The sequence below is a fragment of the Eublepharis macularius genome, chromosome 5, assembly GCF_028583425.1.
Source record: "Eublepharis macularius isolate TG4126 chromosome 5, MPM_Emac_v1.0, whole genome shotgun sequence".
Lineage (NCBI taxonomy): Eukaryota > Metazoa > Chordata > Lepidosauria > Squamata > Eublepharidae > Eublepharis > Eublepharis macularius.
Window position 1 is genome coordinate 87,127,727 of NC_072794.1, and position 12,905 is coordinate 87,140,631.

General features: G+C 43.2%; 1 protein-coding gene across 1 annotated transcript in view; it reads left to right on the forward strand.

Annotated features, from left to right (window-relative positions):
* RAB3B (RAB3B, member RAS oncogene family) overlaps positions 1-12,905 on the forward strand; it is a 158,054-nt gene that overhangs the window by 69,197 nt on the left and 75,952 nt on the right. The window lies entirely within an intron of this gene.

Below are 12,905 nucleotides of genomic sequence, written 5' to 3' on the forward strand. Positions count from 1 at the left end.
TTACTTTAGATGCATGATTACTACTTCTATAAAACAGTTTTCCACACATTATTCCAATAGCATATGTTACATGGAATGCCAGAGCAATCTCTTTTTGGACCTGTGGTGTTGCATGGGAAGTACTTGTGTCAAAGATCTCTCCCAAATGATCTTCCTGTGACAGTCATCATGGGAAGCAGCCTCACTGAACCATTAAAGTAACACATAAACCAGCATTTATCCTGGACAAAATGATTTCATATACTGTAAATACAGGAGGAATTTGCTGCAGGTTGGTTTTGAGCAAATAGGAAAAATTGGTGGCTAAAAAGAGAGAAATAGCAAATGAAAATGAAGAGTTGTCAGGAGAGTTAAACTGTAAACACTTCTACTTTTCATGGCAGCGATCACAGAAGGGAGGTGTTTAATCGCTACTACCAGCAGGTGAAATTGGAAAGAAGTTTTGAAAGCAATTCATAACATCATTCTCTTCATAGAGTAGCCACTGACTCTCCTGTTCAATTCTATTTCTAGATTTTAGCAGGGACAATGGCTGATCAATTCTTGTCAACATTTTCTTTTCTTATTTTGGTAGATTTCCTCAGATCAATCTGGGACATCTTACTCACGAGCATAGGCTACGCATTGAACATCTGACCTACCTCAGAGGATTGTTGTTAAGATAAATGAAAAGGAGCCTATGGATGCCTCCCTTTGCTCTTCGAGGGAAGGGTGGGGGATCAAATGCGATAAATGGTTTGTCAGCTTTCATATGTTTAAACTAGTTAGTATATGCACACATGTATTGATTTTTCTCTCAGGAGAAAAAATGAAAAGATATTTTATTGAATTGTCATGGAAGGAGCAAGGCATTGTAAAGGAGAGGGCAAAGAAAAGTAGATGTGACTTGTTGGTCTTGACATTCAAACTGTTACATAAATTTATAGATGGAAGACTTACAGTGTTAGCAGTCAGACCCCTTCCTCACATTAATAGGGCAATTTATGAATGGAATGTTATGAATGCCTTCATAAGTCCAAGGCACTGCCTGGCCCAAGGCAGAGTGAATCTCAACTGGACGGGAGCCTAGAAAACTACCAGAACATGAGTCAGAGGTGGTTGACTGACTGATGGCCCCTCCATGCCCCAGAGAGATGCAGCGATAATAAGGTTTCCTTTAAAAAAAACCCTTGTCTAATCCCATCAATGTTCTGCTACACTTCCCCCTCGCCCACCTCTCCTAATCAAAGCTATTGAATTCGATTCCATTTGCCCTGTGTGTGTGTACTGATTTATTCTATTAGTTTGTCCTATTTTATTATTTGGTTGTGTTATTTTGCTCCATTATTTGATTGCTTCATATAGTTCCATTTGCTTTATTTGTTATTTTGTTATTTATTTTGTGTTATATTGATTCCATTGGCCTTAATTCAATGTTTTCTTTCTTTTTGCTCCATTTTTATTATTCAGTTGTCTTGTGATATTTAATTGTGATGTTGTAGATAGGGAAACCTCCTTCCTTCCCTTGCTCTGATCCATGGAAAAAAGGAGCCTATGTTCCAAAAAACATATGTTTTTAATCTAGTTCCTTTTAGTTTTTGTCCAAAAATACCATTTTTCTAGTTGATGACCCTGGTTCCTATTCCTCTCTCCTTCCCCTCTTCCCCTTCTCTCCTCTCTTGGGACCTCAGTCCTACCTTCCTCTCCACATAAGTGGAACAAAATCACACAGCAAAGCTGTGTTCCCTTCATGGGGGGTAAGTAGTGGAATTGTCAGCAGTCAGACCCCTTCCTGACACTTAGAGGGCAGTTTATGGATGGAATATGAATAAGTCCAAGACACTGCCTGGCATTTAGCTCATCAAAATAATTCAAAACAAAATAAGAATATTCTATGAAATAGAAGAATCTCATAGGTCTTAAGAAATGATGGTATAGAAACAGCTGTCTAAATACTTTCTAGAAGGCTATCCCATGATTCTATTTTATTAGAAAAATCTGGCGAGCTGAGTCAAAAGCGCACACAGGTTCATATCAAGAGAATCTAGAAAATAGCTTCTTTCTCATCTAGAAAATATTTGACAGCCTGCCCTCCCTTTAATAATAACAGTTTAATTTCCTTCAGCATCTCTAAAATAATCTGTGTTGAGATTTTAGTTAATCTGTATTAATATATTAATCTATATTAATGAATGAGTTAGCTAAAGCAAGTGATTAATTAACTAAAAATTCTCAGCGTAGTAGATGGTCCATGCCGTCACACAAACATCTAACATATTTGGAGTCTACTTTCTCTGATTGTCTGTATAAGTCTTTGTCTACACACTCAGCAGGTAAGTTATAAGAGTTTTCACTGAGAGTTTATTCTGATGTCAGTCACAAACAGGTTGCTTGCTGTAAAGAGAAACTGCTACCTGAATGCCAGTTTATATTTTGCCCTGACCCCCACTTTGTAAAAGGCGATGCAAGAGAAATATGGAATCTATTAAAGGTTTCAGAAAAGCATTTCAGGTTCCCTATTGTAACAAACTTGTTCCAAACAAATTTGTATTTCAGAAGAGTCAGTCATTATATTTGAAGCCTTTTACATTCCACAGCTTAGAGCTGGGCTCACTTACATCACAAGAAAGACATCAACAGTTTATAGATTTTGCTGTCCATAATCTGGGCTACCTACAGCAAATTACTCCAAATTCTAGGAAAATCAGAATCCTCCCATGCAGAGAGAGAGAGAGAGAGAGAGAGAGAGAGAGAGAGAGAGAGAGATGACTGTACAGTCAGATTGGTTTGCCTTAGTTATTTACAATGCAATGCATTGACTTCAATTGTCTTAGAAGGATACAACTCTGTTTAGGATAGTTTTAGGCAGGTAGTTGGGTTGGTCTACAGTGAAACAGTGGGATTTGAGTCCAGTTTCACTTTAGAGACCAACAATATTTTCAAGGTATATGCTTTTGACAGTCAGAGAGTCTGTGGAAGGGAGCGCTGACTCTCAAAGCTTATACTCCGAAAATCTCGTGGACTCTAAGGTGACAGTGGACTCAAATCCTTCTGTTTAATATGGCACTGTTAACCAGTTGCTAGATTTCCTGCTAAAGTTGTCAGAGCAATACTTTTATTTCTTGGAGTGGGTGGAAAAAAGAATTATTTCCATTAGTCATGTTTGATGCATGAGATCTTTTTTCAAAAGCTAAGCAAAGAAACTAGCAAGTTTCCACTTCACTAAACACTAAGACACATCAAGAAAGAAAAGCTGCTGATGGCTTCCGGTTTGGGATCCATGAAGGTCTAACGCAGCTCTAAGAGCTGAGCTGTCCGGGCTGCTGTTTTGGAGGCTAGAGGGGCGAGGATTTGCCCGTAGCCAACTGTTCTCAGGTGGAGAACAGGCAGAGAACGCTCAAGAACCTGAAGGCGTGTTGATCTCGGGCGAGGGGGGGTCCTGCGCAACGGACTCTCTCCCGTCCCTTGAGGTCCCACCCGAAGAAAGGTTTTGCCAAGATCTCTACAGCAGTTTTGGAGCCAATTTGGTTGGCATAAGACCTGCATGCCCAAGCTTCATACAGGGACAAGGGGACTTGAAGTGAATTGAATACAGAAACAGTGATTACAACCCGTGAAAACGACTAAGAAGGTAAAGATTACTATCTCTTGAAACGGGACAGATTAATTTAAGAAACAAAGTACTAAAGCGAATTTAAAAACTGCCACAGATTGATTACAAGGAGGGGAAATTCCGGCAAGGAAAAGTTTTTAAAAAGGACTATGTATAACGGAGTTAGTAGAGAAAGCTGATTATTGTTTACATACCTGCGGAGAGAAAGAGATAGTGGACTGTGGGAAAGTCTCAACATCGCGAGAATTGCTGTGTGTGGCAGAGGAACAGAAAGTACGTCAGAACGATAGAGAAGCTGGAGAGAAGCGGCCTTTTCTATGTGACAGGAAGTAGAAGAACGCCATTTTGAAGAAGGAAAAGGTCGCGGCTTCAGTGGAAGAGGATTGGATTAGAAGTATAGTTGAAATAACCATAGAGAAAAGACGCCCGACATTTTGGACTGTGTAAATGTGTTTTTTAAAGAAATAAATTAAATTCGGGACTTTCAAAAGTAAAAGTATATAAAGTTAAACTCCACGGAGTTAAGAAAAAGAGCGGACTCGTGCGAGCGAGGTAAAGTTAGCCCCACGATGTCGAAAAAGGAGTGGCAAGCAGCAATTGAAAGCTTGGATAAAAAAGTTTCAGAAGGAAATAAAGAAGTTAAATATATGATACAAGAGATGGCGAAAGAGTTTAAAGAGACACTTAAGAGGGAACTGGCGGAACTGACGAAAGGTATGGAAAAAATACAAAATGACTTGCAAGCCACACAGCAAAGGGTTAATGTAGTAGAAAATGCAATGGATACCCTAGCAGACATGCAACAAACTGAGATGAGGGCGATGAGAGGCAGAATGGCTGTCGCAGAAAGTAAACATACGAAGAAACAACTGAGATTTCGTGGTTTGCCGGAAATTGAGGGAAAATCTGCCCAAGAACAGATTACAGAAGTTTTGGCTGGATACCTGGGGAAAGAGGAAGATGAAATTGCGGCTTTCCTAGATGTGGTATACAGAATAAATTCAAGATTTGCGACCCAGAGGAAATTACCAAGAGATATGATTGTGCAATTCACGACTAGAAACACAAGAGAAATGATTGTGAGTAAACAATTCCAGGATCCATTAGAGGTCGACGGCAAGGCGGTGATTATTATGAAGGAATTGCCCAGATCGGTTCTATTGGATCGGAAAAAATATAAAGATTTAGTCCAGATTTTGAAGGACATGAAGATAAGATACAGATGGGAAATACCAGAAGGACTGTCCTTCGAATTTGGAGGAGCTAAAAAGCGCATCAGATCTGAATTGGAGATGGAAAAGTTCATCAGGGACAATGAAAAGGACTTACCAACAACAAGATTATGATTATGGAGTGCAAAATAATATCTTGGAATGTAAATGGACTTAACTCGCCTAATAAGAGAAAAAATATCTTCCACTGGATATTGAAACAAAAATGTGATATTGTATGTTTGCAAGAAACTCATATTAAAAAGCAAGATATAAAATACTTAAAGTTTGCAAAATTGGGAAGTGAATTTGTGGCTGCTTCAAAAAAAAGAAAAAAGGTGTGGTGTTGTATATAAAAGAAGAATTGCAGCCAAAATTAGTAGTGAGTGATGTGGAAGCTAGATATTTAGCAGTGGAAATTATGTGGAATTTAAAGAAATTGTTGGTGATTGGAATATATGCACCTAATGGAGCAAAAGAAAAAAATTTTGAGGACTTGGGAAAACAATTGGATGAACTATCTTACGATCAGATAATTTTAGCTGGAGACTTCAATGGAGTTACTAACTTGGATGAAGATAAGAAATCTGGAACTGCACAAAAGAAAAGAGAATTACTACCGAAGTCTTTTTTTGCAATAAAGGAACAAGAGACTCTAGAAGACGTGTGGAGGAGACAGAATCCTAAAACTAGACAATATACATTTTACTCTGCAAGACATTTTACTTTATCACGAATTGACATGATCTGGGCCTCCAAAGACTTAGCGTTATGGACTAAAGATGTGGAAATAATGCCTATGGTAGGCTCAGATCACAACCCAATCATGTGGAGATTTGGGAAAAGAAATAAAAGAAAAGGATGGAGAATAAATGAAGATCTTTTGCAAGACGAAGAAAACATTGAATTGTTGCGAAGAGAGACCAGATTCTTTATACAACATAATATGAATAAGGAAGTTTCGACTAATAAGGTATGGGACACTTATAAAGCAGTGACCAGAGGCATACTAATGGATTTAAATGCAAGAGCTAGAAAGAAAAAAGAGGAGAAGAGGTTAGAGATTATGGAGAAAATAAAAGCCAAAGAGACACAACTTAAGAAGAGACCAGGAAAAAAGAAGATATATCAGGATATTAAAATCCTACAAGAACAGTTGACGGCAATGAATAACAAAGAATTGGAATGGAATCTTAGGAGAATGAACCAGAAGTCGTTTGAGGGTGCAAATAAGCCTGGGAAATATTTGGCGTGGCAACTGAAGAAAAGAAAAGAGAAGAGAATCATAAATAAAATTTGTAACGAGAATAAGACATATTTGGAGCAGGTAGCCATTAGTAGAGCTTTTTTTAAATTTTATGCAAAGCTGTACCAAAAAAAGGAAGTGAATAAAGATTCTATAATGAGGTATTTGGAAAAGATGAAGCTCCCTGCAATTTCTGAAGGTTGGAGAGAAAAATTGAATGGGGAAGTGACGGAAGAGGAAATAAAAGAGGCAATTCAGTCAACAAAATTAGGAAAGGCACCAGGCCCGGATGGACTAACAGCTAAATTTTATAAAGTAATGGCTAATGAACTGGTGCCGTTCCTGAAAGAAGTGATTAATGGAGTTATGTGAGATCAGAGGATCCCTGATACTTGGGGAGAAGCTAATATATCATTGATTCCTAAAGAGGGGCAGGATTTGACCAATGTTAAAAATTATAGACCAATTTCGTTGCTGAACAATGATTACAAAATCTTTGCGAAGATTTTGGCTGAGAGGATAAAAGGATGGATGTCTGAATTTATTGCGGAGGAGCAAGCTGGATTTTTGCCAAATAGACAAATCAAAGATAACTTAAGGACAGTTATAAACGCTATTGAATACTACGACAAGCATTGTGATAGAGAAGTTGGTTTCTTCTTCGTGGACGCTGAAAAAGCATTTGACAACTTGAACTGGGACTTTATGTTTGCCACTATGGAAAAGCTGCAAATGGGAGAAAAGTTCATACAAGCAGTGAAAGAAATTTATAGGGACCAGAGTGCAGCAATTGTGGTGAATGATGATGTGACTAAAAAATTGACAATAGGTAAAGGTACAAGACAGGGTTGTCCTTTGTCACCATTGTTGTTCATTTTGGTTTTGGAAATACTGATGATTCAAATACGGGAAGACGATGCAATCCGAGGAATAAAAATAAAAGAGTTTTCCTACAAGGTCAGAGCGTTTGCGGATGATATAATGTTAATTGTGGATGATCCAATTGAGAATATGCCGAAGGAGATGGAGAAAATAAAGGAATTTGGAGACTTGGGTGGATTTTTTGTAAATAAGAGGAAGTCAAAGATACTATGTAAGAATATGTCCAAACAGAAACAACAAGAACTAATGGAAATAACGGACTGCGAAGTAACAAATAAGGTAAAATATTTGGGTATTGAACTGACTGTGAAAAATATAGATCTATTCAAGAATAATTATGAGAAATTGTGGATACAAATAGAGCGAGACTTGATAAAATGGAATAGATTAAATTTGTCATGGTTGGGAAGAATTGCAGCAGTAAAGATGATGCCAAGAGTGATGTTCTTGTTACAAACAATTCCAATTATCCGAGACTCCAAACAATTTGAAAAATGGCAAAGGAAAATATCGGACTTTGTGTGGGCAGGCAAGAAACCCCGTGTGAAAATGACAGTATTACAGGACGCCAAAGAGAGAGGTGGAATGCAGCTGCCCAATCTAAGACTATATCATGAAGCAATATGTTTGGCATGGATAAAAGAATGGATGACGCTGAAGAATCACAAATTACTGGCTTTGGAGGGATATAAAAAATATTTGGATGGCATGCATATTTGTGGTACGATAAAGTAAAAGCAGACTCTATGTTTATACACCACTATATCCGGAGAAGCCTCTTCACAATTTGGAAGAAGTATAAAAATTACCTACAAGACGGAATTCCTTCCTGGGTGGTTCCGTATGAAGTAATAGATCCGAGAACTGTCGATAATGAGCAGCAGTGTTTAACTTACAAGGAGATAACACGAGTAGAATTTTCAAAATTGAGAATAAAAACAGAGGAGGAGTTGTCTCCATGTTATGGATGGTTTCAATATAGACAGATCAGAGATCTTTATAATTCGGATTGTTTGAAAGGAGGAATAAGAATGGAGAACTCAGAATTAGAAGATGTAATTTTTCAAGAAGGTAAAAAGGAAATTTCAAGGATTTATAAAGTACTTTTAAAATGGTTTACAGAGGATGAGACAGTAAAAGTCCAGATGGTGAAGTGGGCTATAAATTTTCACAAAGAAATAACAATGGAGGCGTGGGAATACCTGTGGAAAACGACTTTGAAGATTACGACATGTACAAGTATTAAAGACAACGTCTATAAAATGATTTATCGTTGGTATTTGACACCAAAGAAAATTGCGCTAGGAAATATTAATATGTCGAATAAATGCTGGAAATGTAAAAAACATGAAGGATCATTATACCACATGTGGTGGACTTGTGAGGTAGCGAAGCAATACTGGGGAGATATAATTGAAGTAATTAATGAGGTTTTGCAAACTCAAATAAATAAGAACCCAGAATTGCTGCTACTGAACTTGGGAATGGAAGATGTTCCAATGCAGTATAGAACATTGCTATTTTACATGATTACAGCAGCAAGACTTTTATATGCGCAGAAATGGAAAGTACAAGAAATACCAACTACAGAAGATTGGATCTACAAATTGCTGTACATGGCTGAGATGGACAAAATGACAAGAAAACTTAAAGATCTTGATCCAGGACAATTTAATGCAGATTGGGAGAAATTGAAACAATATCTAGAAAAAAAATGGGACATGAAAGGGGAACTGTGGCAGTTCGAGAATTACTGAAATGTAATAGAAGAAGAGAGAAGTGACTTTACCGGGAAAGGGGGAATTTAATTATTAAAATCTAAGCTACCATTGGGGTTATGATTAAAATTAAAAATTATAGAGTATGAAATAATAGATGTTTACTATGGATATATAAGATTAAGCTAGTTAGATATTATTTACAATATATAGCTTAAGTAAAGAGTATATAATGGATATTTGAGTATAACAGTTACCTTATAGACTTAAAGTATGCTTAGAATAAGAAATAGTAAAAGATGGGTGTGTAATAGAATATTAGAGTCTAAGATAACATCAGAATCAGGATGATTGTGGAAAGTAAAGAGTTAAAGTAAATGGAAAGTAAACGGATACAATGTTATATTTTTAATATCTTGATTGCTAATATATATTATTATGCTAGCATTATCTTATGTAGAATATATGGTTTAAATGAGGTATTTAAAGGGAAACTTCTATTACAGAGATATTCTTAGTAGAGATTTAACAAGCTTAGTGAAAAGAGTATTAAGTGTGTTTAATAGAATATATGAGATACTAAGTAATTAAGTAATAAGATAGACTAAGGGTTGGAAAACTGTTGGAAGTCAACTAAAAAGGGGAGAGGAAAGGGAGGGGGTTAGAAATAGACTTATAAGGGGGTAAAGTATGTGTTGAATGATATTATAATCTAATCCAATAAAAATTTTTATTAAAAAAAAGAAAGAAAAGCTGTTGCAAAACAAAGTATGTCTCTCAAAGATAAGACCATCATTTTCCTTTGCTTTTGAAACAGCTGCTGAAATATGGGTGAAATATAGCTTTTAAAATGGAGTATTAAAGCCCAATGGAATACATACATTAAAAAAAACCTTTTAATACATGGTCACTAAAGTAGATGTATCAGGGCTTGCCGCCACTGCCGCTGGGCATGACACTGGGCGGTCTGCTCCTGACGTCATAGGGGGGCCAGGGATTCTGCAGGACCCTGCTCTGTGGAAGGAGGGGCGGTATACCTCACCCAGACTCCCTCTCAGTCCACTCGCTGGCCTGCTCAACCTGGCCTGCTTACCCTCTGCGTCCTCCTTCATCTCCTCCTTCCAGAACTCTCCTCCAAGCCTCCACCCCTGCATCTTACTGCTCTCACTCCACATCATCACTCCTCACTCACACCCACCACCACAGGGCTCTTCCCAGCCAGCTTTTATAGGGCTTCCTTCTACTGCCCCAGCCCTCTTCCAGCCTGGTCTTGGGCTGCACCAAGCAGTTGCAGCTGATCTGGCCCCACTGACCAGCACCAGCTGTGCCTTGTTCCCTGGCTGCCCAGCCTCCCTGCCTTGGCTGATTGCTGAAGGCCTGTCCAGCTGCAGTCCCCTGGCTAGCAGCCCGGCCTCCCTGGCTGAGCTGATGGCTGAAGGTGGGTCCAGCTGCGGCTCCTTGGCTGGTTGCCCAGGGCTTCCTGCAGAGTGCCTCCAATAGCCCCACCTGGAGTGGCTTGGCTTTTGGCAACTCCTGGGCCAGGCTACTATTTTCTAGCTGGGGCGTGGCTTTGGGTTGTTGGGGCTGCTGCTGCTTCTCCTCCTCAGGTAAGGTCTTTGGGTGGGTGACTGCTGGGCTCCCAATCCCTCTGCCCTTGCCCCCTTCTGCCTTGCTTAGTCCCCTTTCCTTCCCTAGGGGAGTGGGACTCGCTGGGCTCTCTCTGTCTCCCCCTGCCTCCTGAGGCCCTGGGCTTTTGCCCCTTGCCCCTGGCACCGGCAGGTTCTGGCTCCATTTGCCCATGGGAGGGGTTGACCTGCTGTCCCCTGGCTGCTCCCTCTGCCTGCCAGTCAGACTGGTTGACCTGCTATCAGCTGGCTGACCAGTTGACCTGCTGTCTGCTGGCTGACCAGTTGACCTGCTGGCTGCCCCCTCTGTTTGCCCGTCAGCCTGGCTGACCTGCTGTTCCCTCCTACCAAGTCTGGGGGCTGGGACCCAGACCCCGGACACCCCCCCCCCCACTTAGCTTTGAGTTGTGGGGGTCAGGGTCAGACTCGAACATGCAGGACATGAAGTCCGCATCCACATGCTGCGCCCCCTTGCGGTACTTGATGGTGAACCGGAAGGGGAGGAGGGAGAGGTACCACCGCAGCACATGGGGGTTGTGCGCCTTCATGCCGTGGAGCCACTGCAGGGGCGCATGGTCCGTTAGTAGGACAAAGGGATTATTGGACAGGTAGTATTGCAGGGCCCCCACTGCCCACTTGACCGCTAGGGCCTCCTGCTCCACTGTTGCATAGTGCCTCTCTGCGGGCTGCAGATTCCGACTCAGGAAGAGGATGGGGACATCGGTTCCGTCACGTTCCTGAGTCAGGACCGCCCCAAGGCCGGTGTCAGAAGCGTCTGTGGCCAGCGTAAAGGGTCGGTCAAAGTCCGGGTTCCACAGGGCTGTGGTATTAGAGAGGGCTGACCGCAGGTCCTTGAAAGCTGCTTCTAGCCCTGGGGTCCACCGGACTTGGTTGGGCAGCCCCTTCTTTAAGCAGTCTGTCAGGGGGGCAGCTCGGGAGGCGAAGTGGGGGATGAACCGCCCGTAATACCCCAGTAGTCCCAGGAAACGTCGGACCTGCTTCTTGATCCGGGGCTGTGGGGCATCGGCTATCGAGGCCACTTTGTCTGGTGGTGGGCGAACTTGGCCTCCCCCGACCACAAAGCCCAGGTACTGGAGTTCCTGGAACCCCAGATGGCTCTTCTTTGGGTTAGCCCATAGTCCGGCTTGCTGGAGGGCCCTCAAGACAGCTTCCAAGTGTTGGAGGTGGGTGGGCCAGTCCGGGCTGAAGATGATGATGTCATCTATGTACGCCATTGCATACGCCCGGCACTCTCCCAGCACTTGGTCCCCCAGCTGCTGAAACGTGGCAGCCGCCCTGTGTAGACCAAATGGCATCTTCTTGAACTGGAAGAGGCCTCATGGGGTGGCAAGGGCTGTCTTCTCCCGGTCCGCTGGCCACACGGGCACTTGCCAGTAGCCCTTCGTCAAGTCTAGGGCCGACAGGTAGCGGGCGGACCCTAGGTGGTCTACCAACACATCTGCTCGGGGCATGGGGTATGCATCGAACTGGGCCACCTTATTCAGTTCGCAATAGTTGATGCAGAATCGGGTGGTCCCATCCGGCTTGGGCACCAAGACTATCGGGCTCCTCCAAGTGCTTCGCGACGGCTCGATTACCCCAAGCCTGAGCATCTCGTCAGTCTCCTTCTCCACTGCCTCCCACCGCTTCCTGGGGATGGGGCGCCAGGTAGCCCGGGCTGTCTGCCCCGGGTCCGTTGGAATGGCATGTTGGATCAGGCTCGTGCTGCCCGGCCTGCGGGAGAAGACCCTGGGAATCCGGGCCCAGAGTTCTTGTAGCTGGGCCCTCTGAGCTGGGTCGAGCTGAGGGTCCACCTTGGGCTCCTCGAACTCCGGGGCATCAGTGGTCCAAGGCAGCACACTGTCAGGGAGCTCTAGCGGGTCCTCAGCCACGCCGCACTCCTATTTTGGGCGCTCGTGCCACTGCTTTAGGAGGTTCACATGCAGGGTCTTCCGCCGATGCCGGCCGACCCCACACTGGACTTCGTAGGTGGTGGGGCCCAGCACCCTTCGAATCTGGTAGGGACCCCTCCATAGGTCCCCTTCCTCTCTTGGGAACACCAAGTGGTGCACGAGGACCTTCTCTCCAGCCTGGAAAGTCCTCATCCGCGCACCCCGGTCATAGGCGGCCTTTTGCTTTGACTGGGTGCGAGTCAGTCTGCGATTTGCCTCCGCTTGGGACTGTTGCACCCGGTCACAGAGCCGGCTCACATATTCCTGTATGGGGGGCGCGGGGCTGCTGGCCCGGGGCCCCCAGCGTTCTGTCAGCCGGGAGAGCATCCCCCGTGGCTTGCGCCCATATAGCAGCTCGAATGGGCTGAAGCCGGTGGAGGCCTGCGTGGTCTCCCGGAGGGCGAACATGAGCGGGTCGATGTACAAGTCCCACTGGTGAGGCTTGTCCTGCGTCATCTTCTTCAGGGCCTCCTTGACGGTCTGGTTCAGCCGCTCTGCCAAACCATCTGTTTGAGGGTGGTAAGCCGAGGTGAACACCTGCCGGATCCCCAAATTCCGGCAGAGCTGGCGCAAGGCTGTGGCACGGAACGGGCCCCCCCGATCCGTCAAAATTTCATCTGGCAGCCCCACCATCGCGAAAAACTTGGACAGAGCCCGTACCATCCCCGGGGTCTGCATG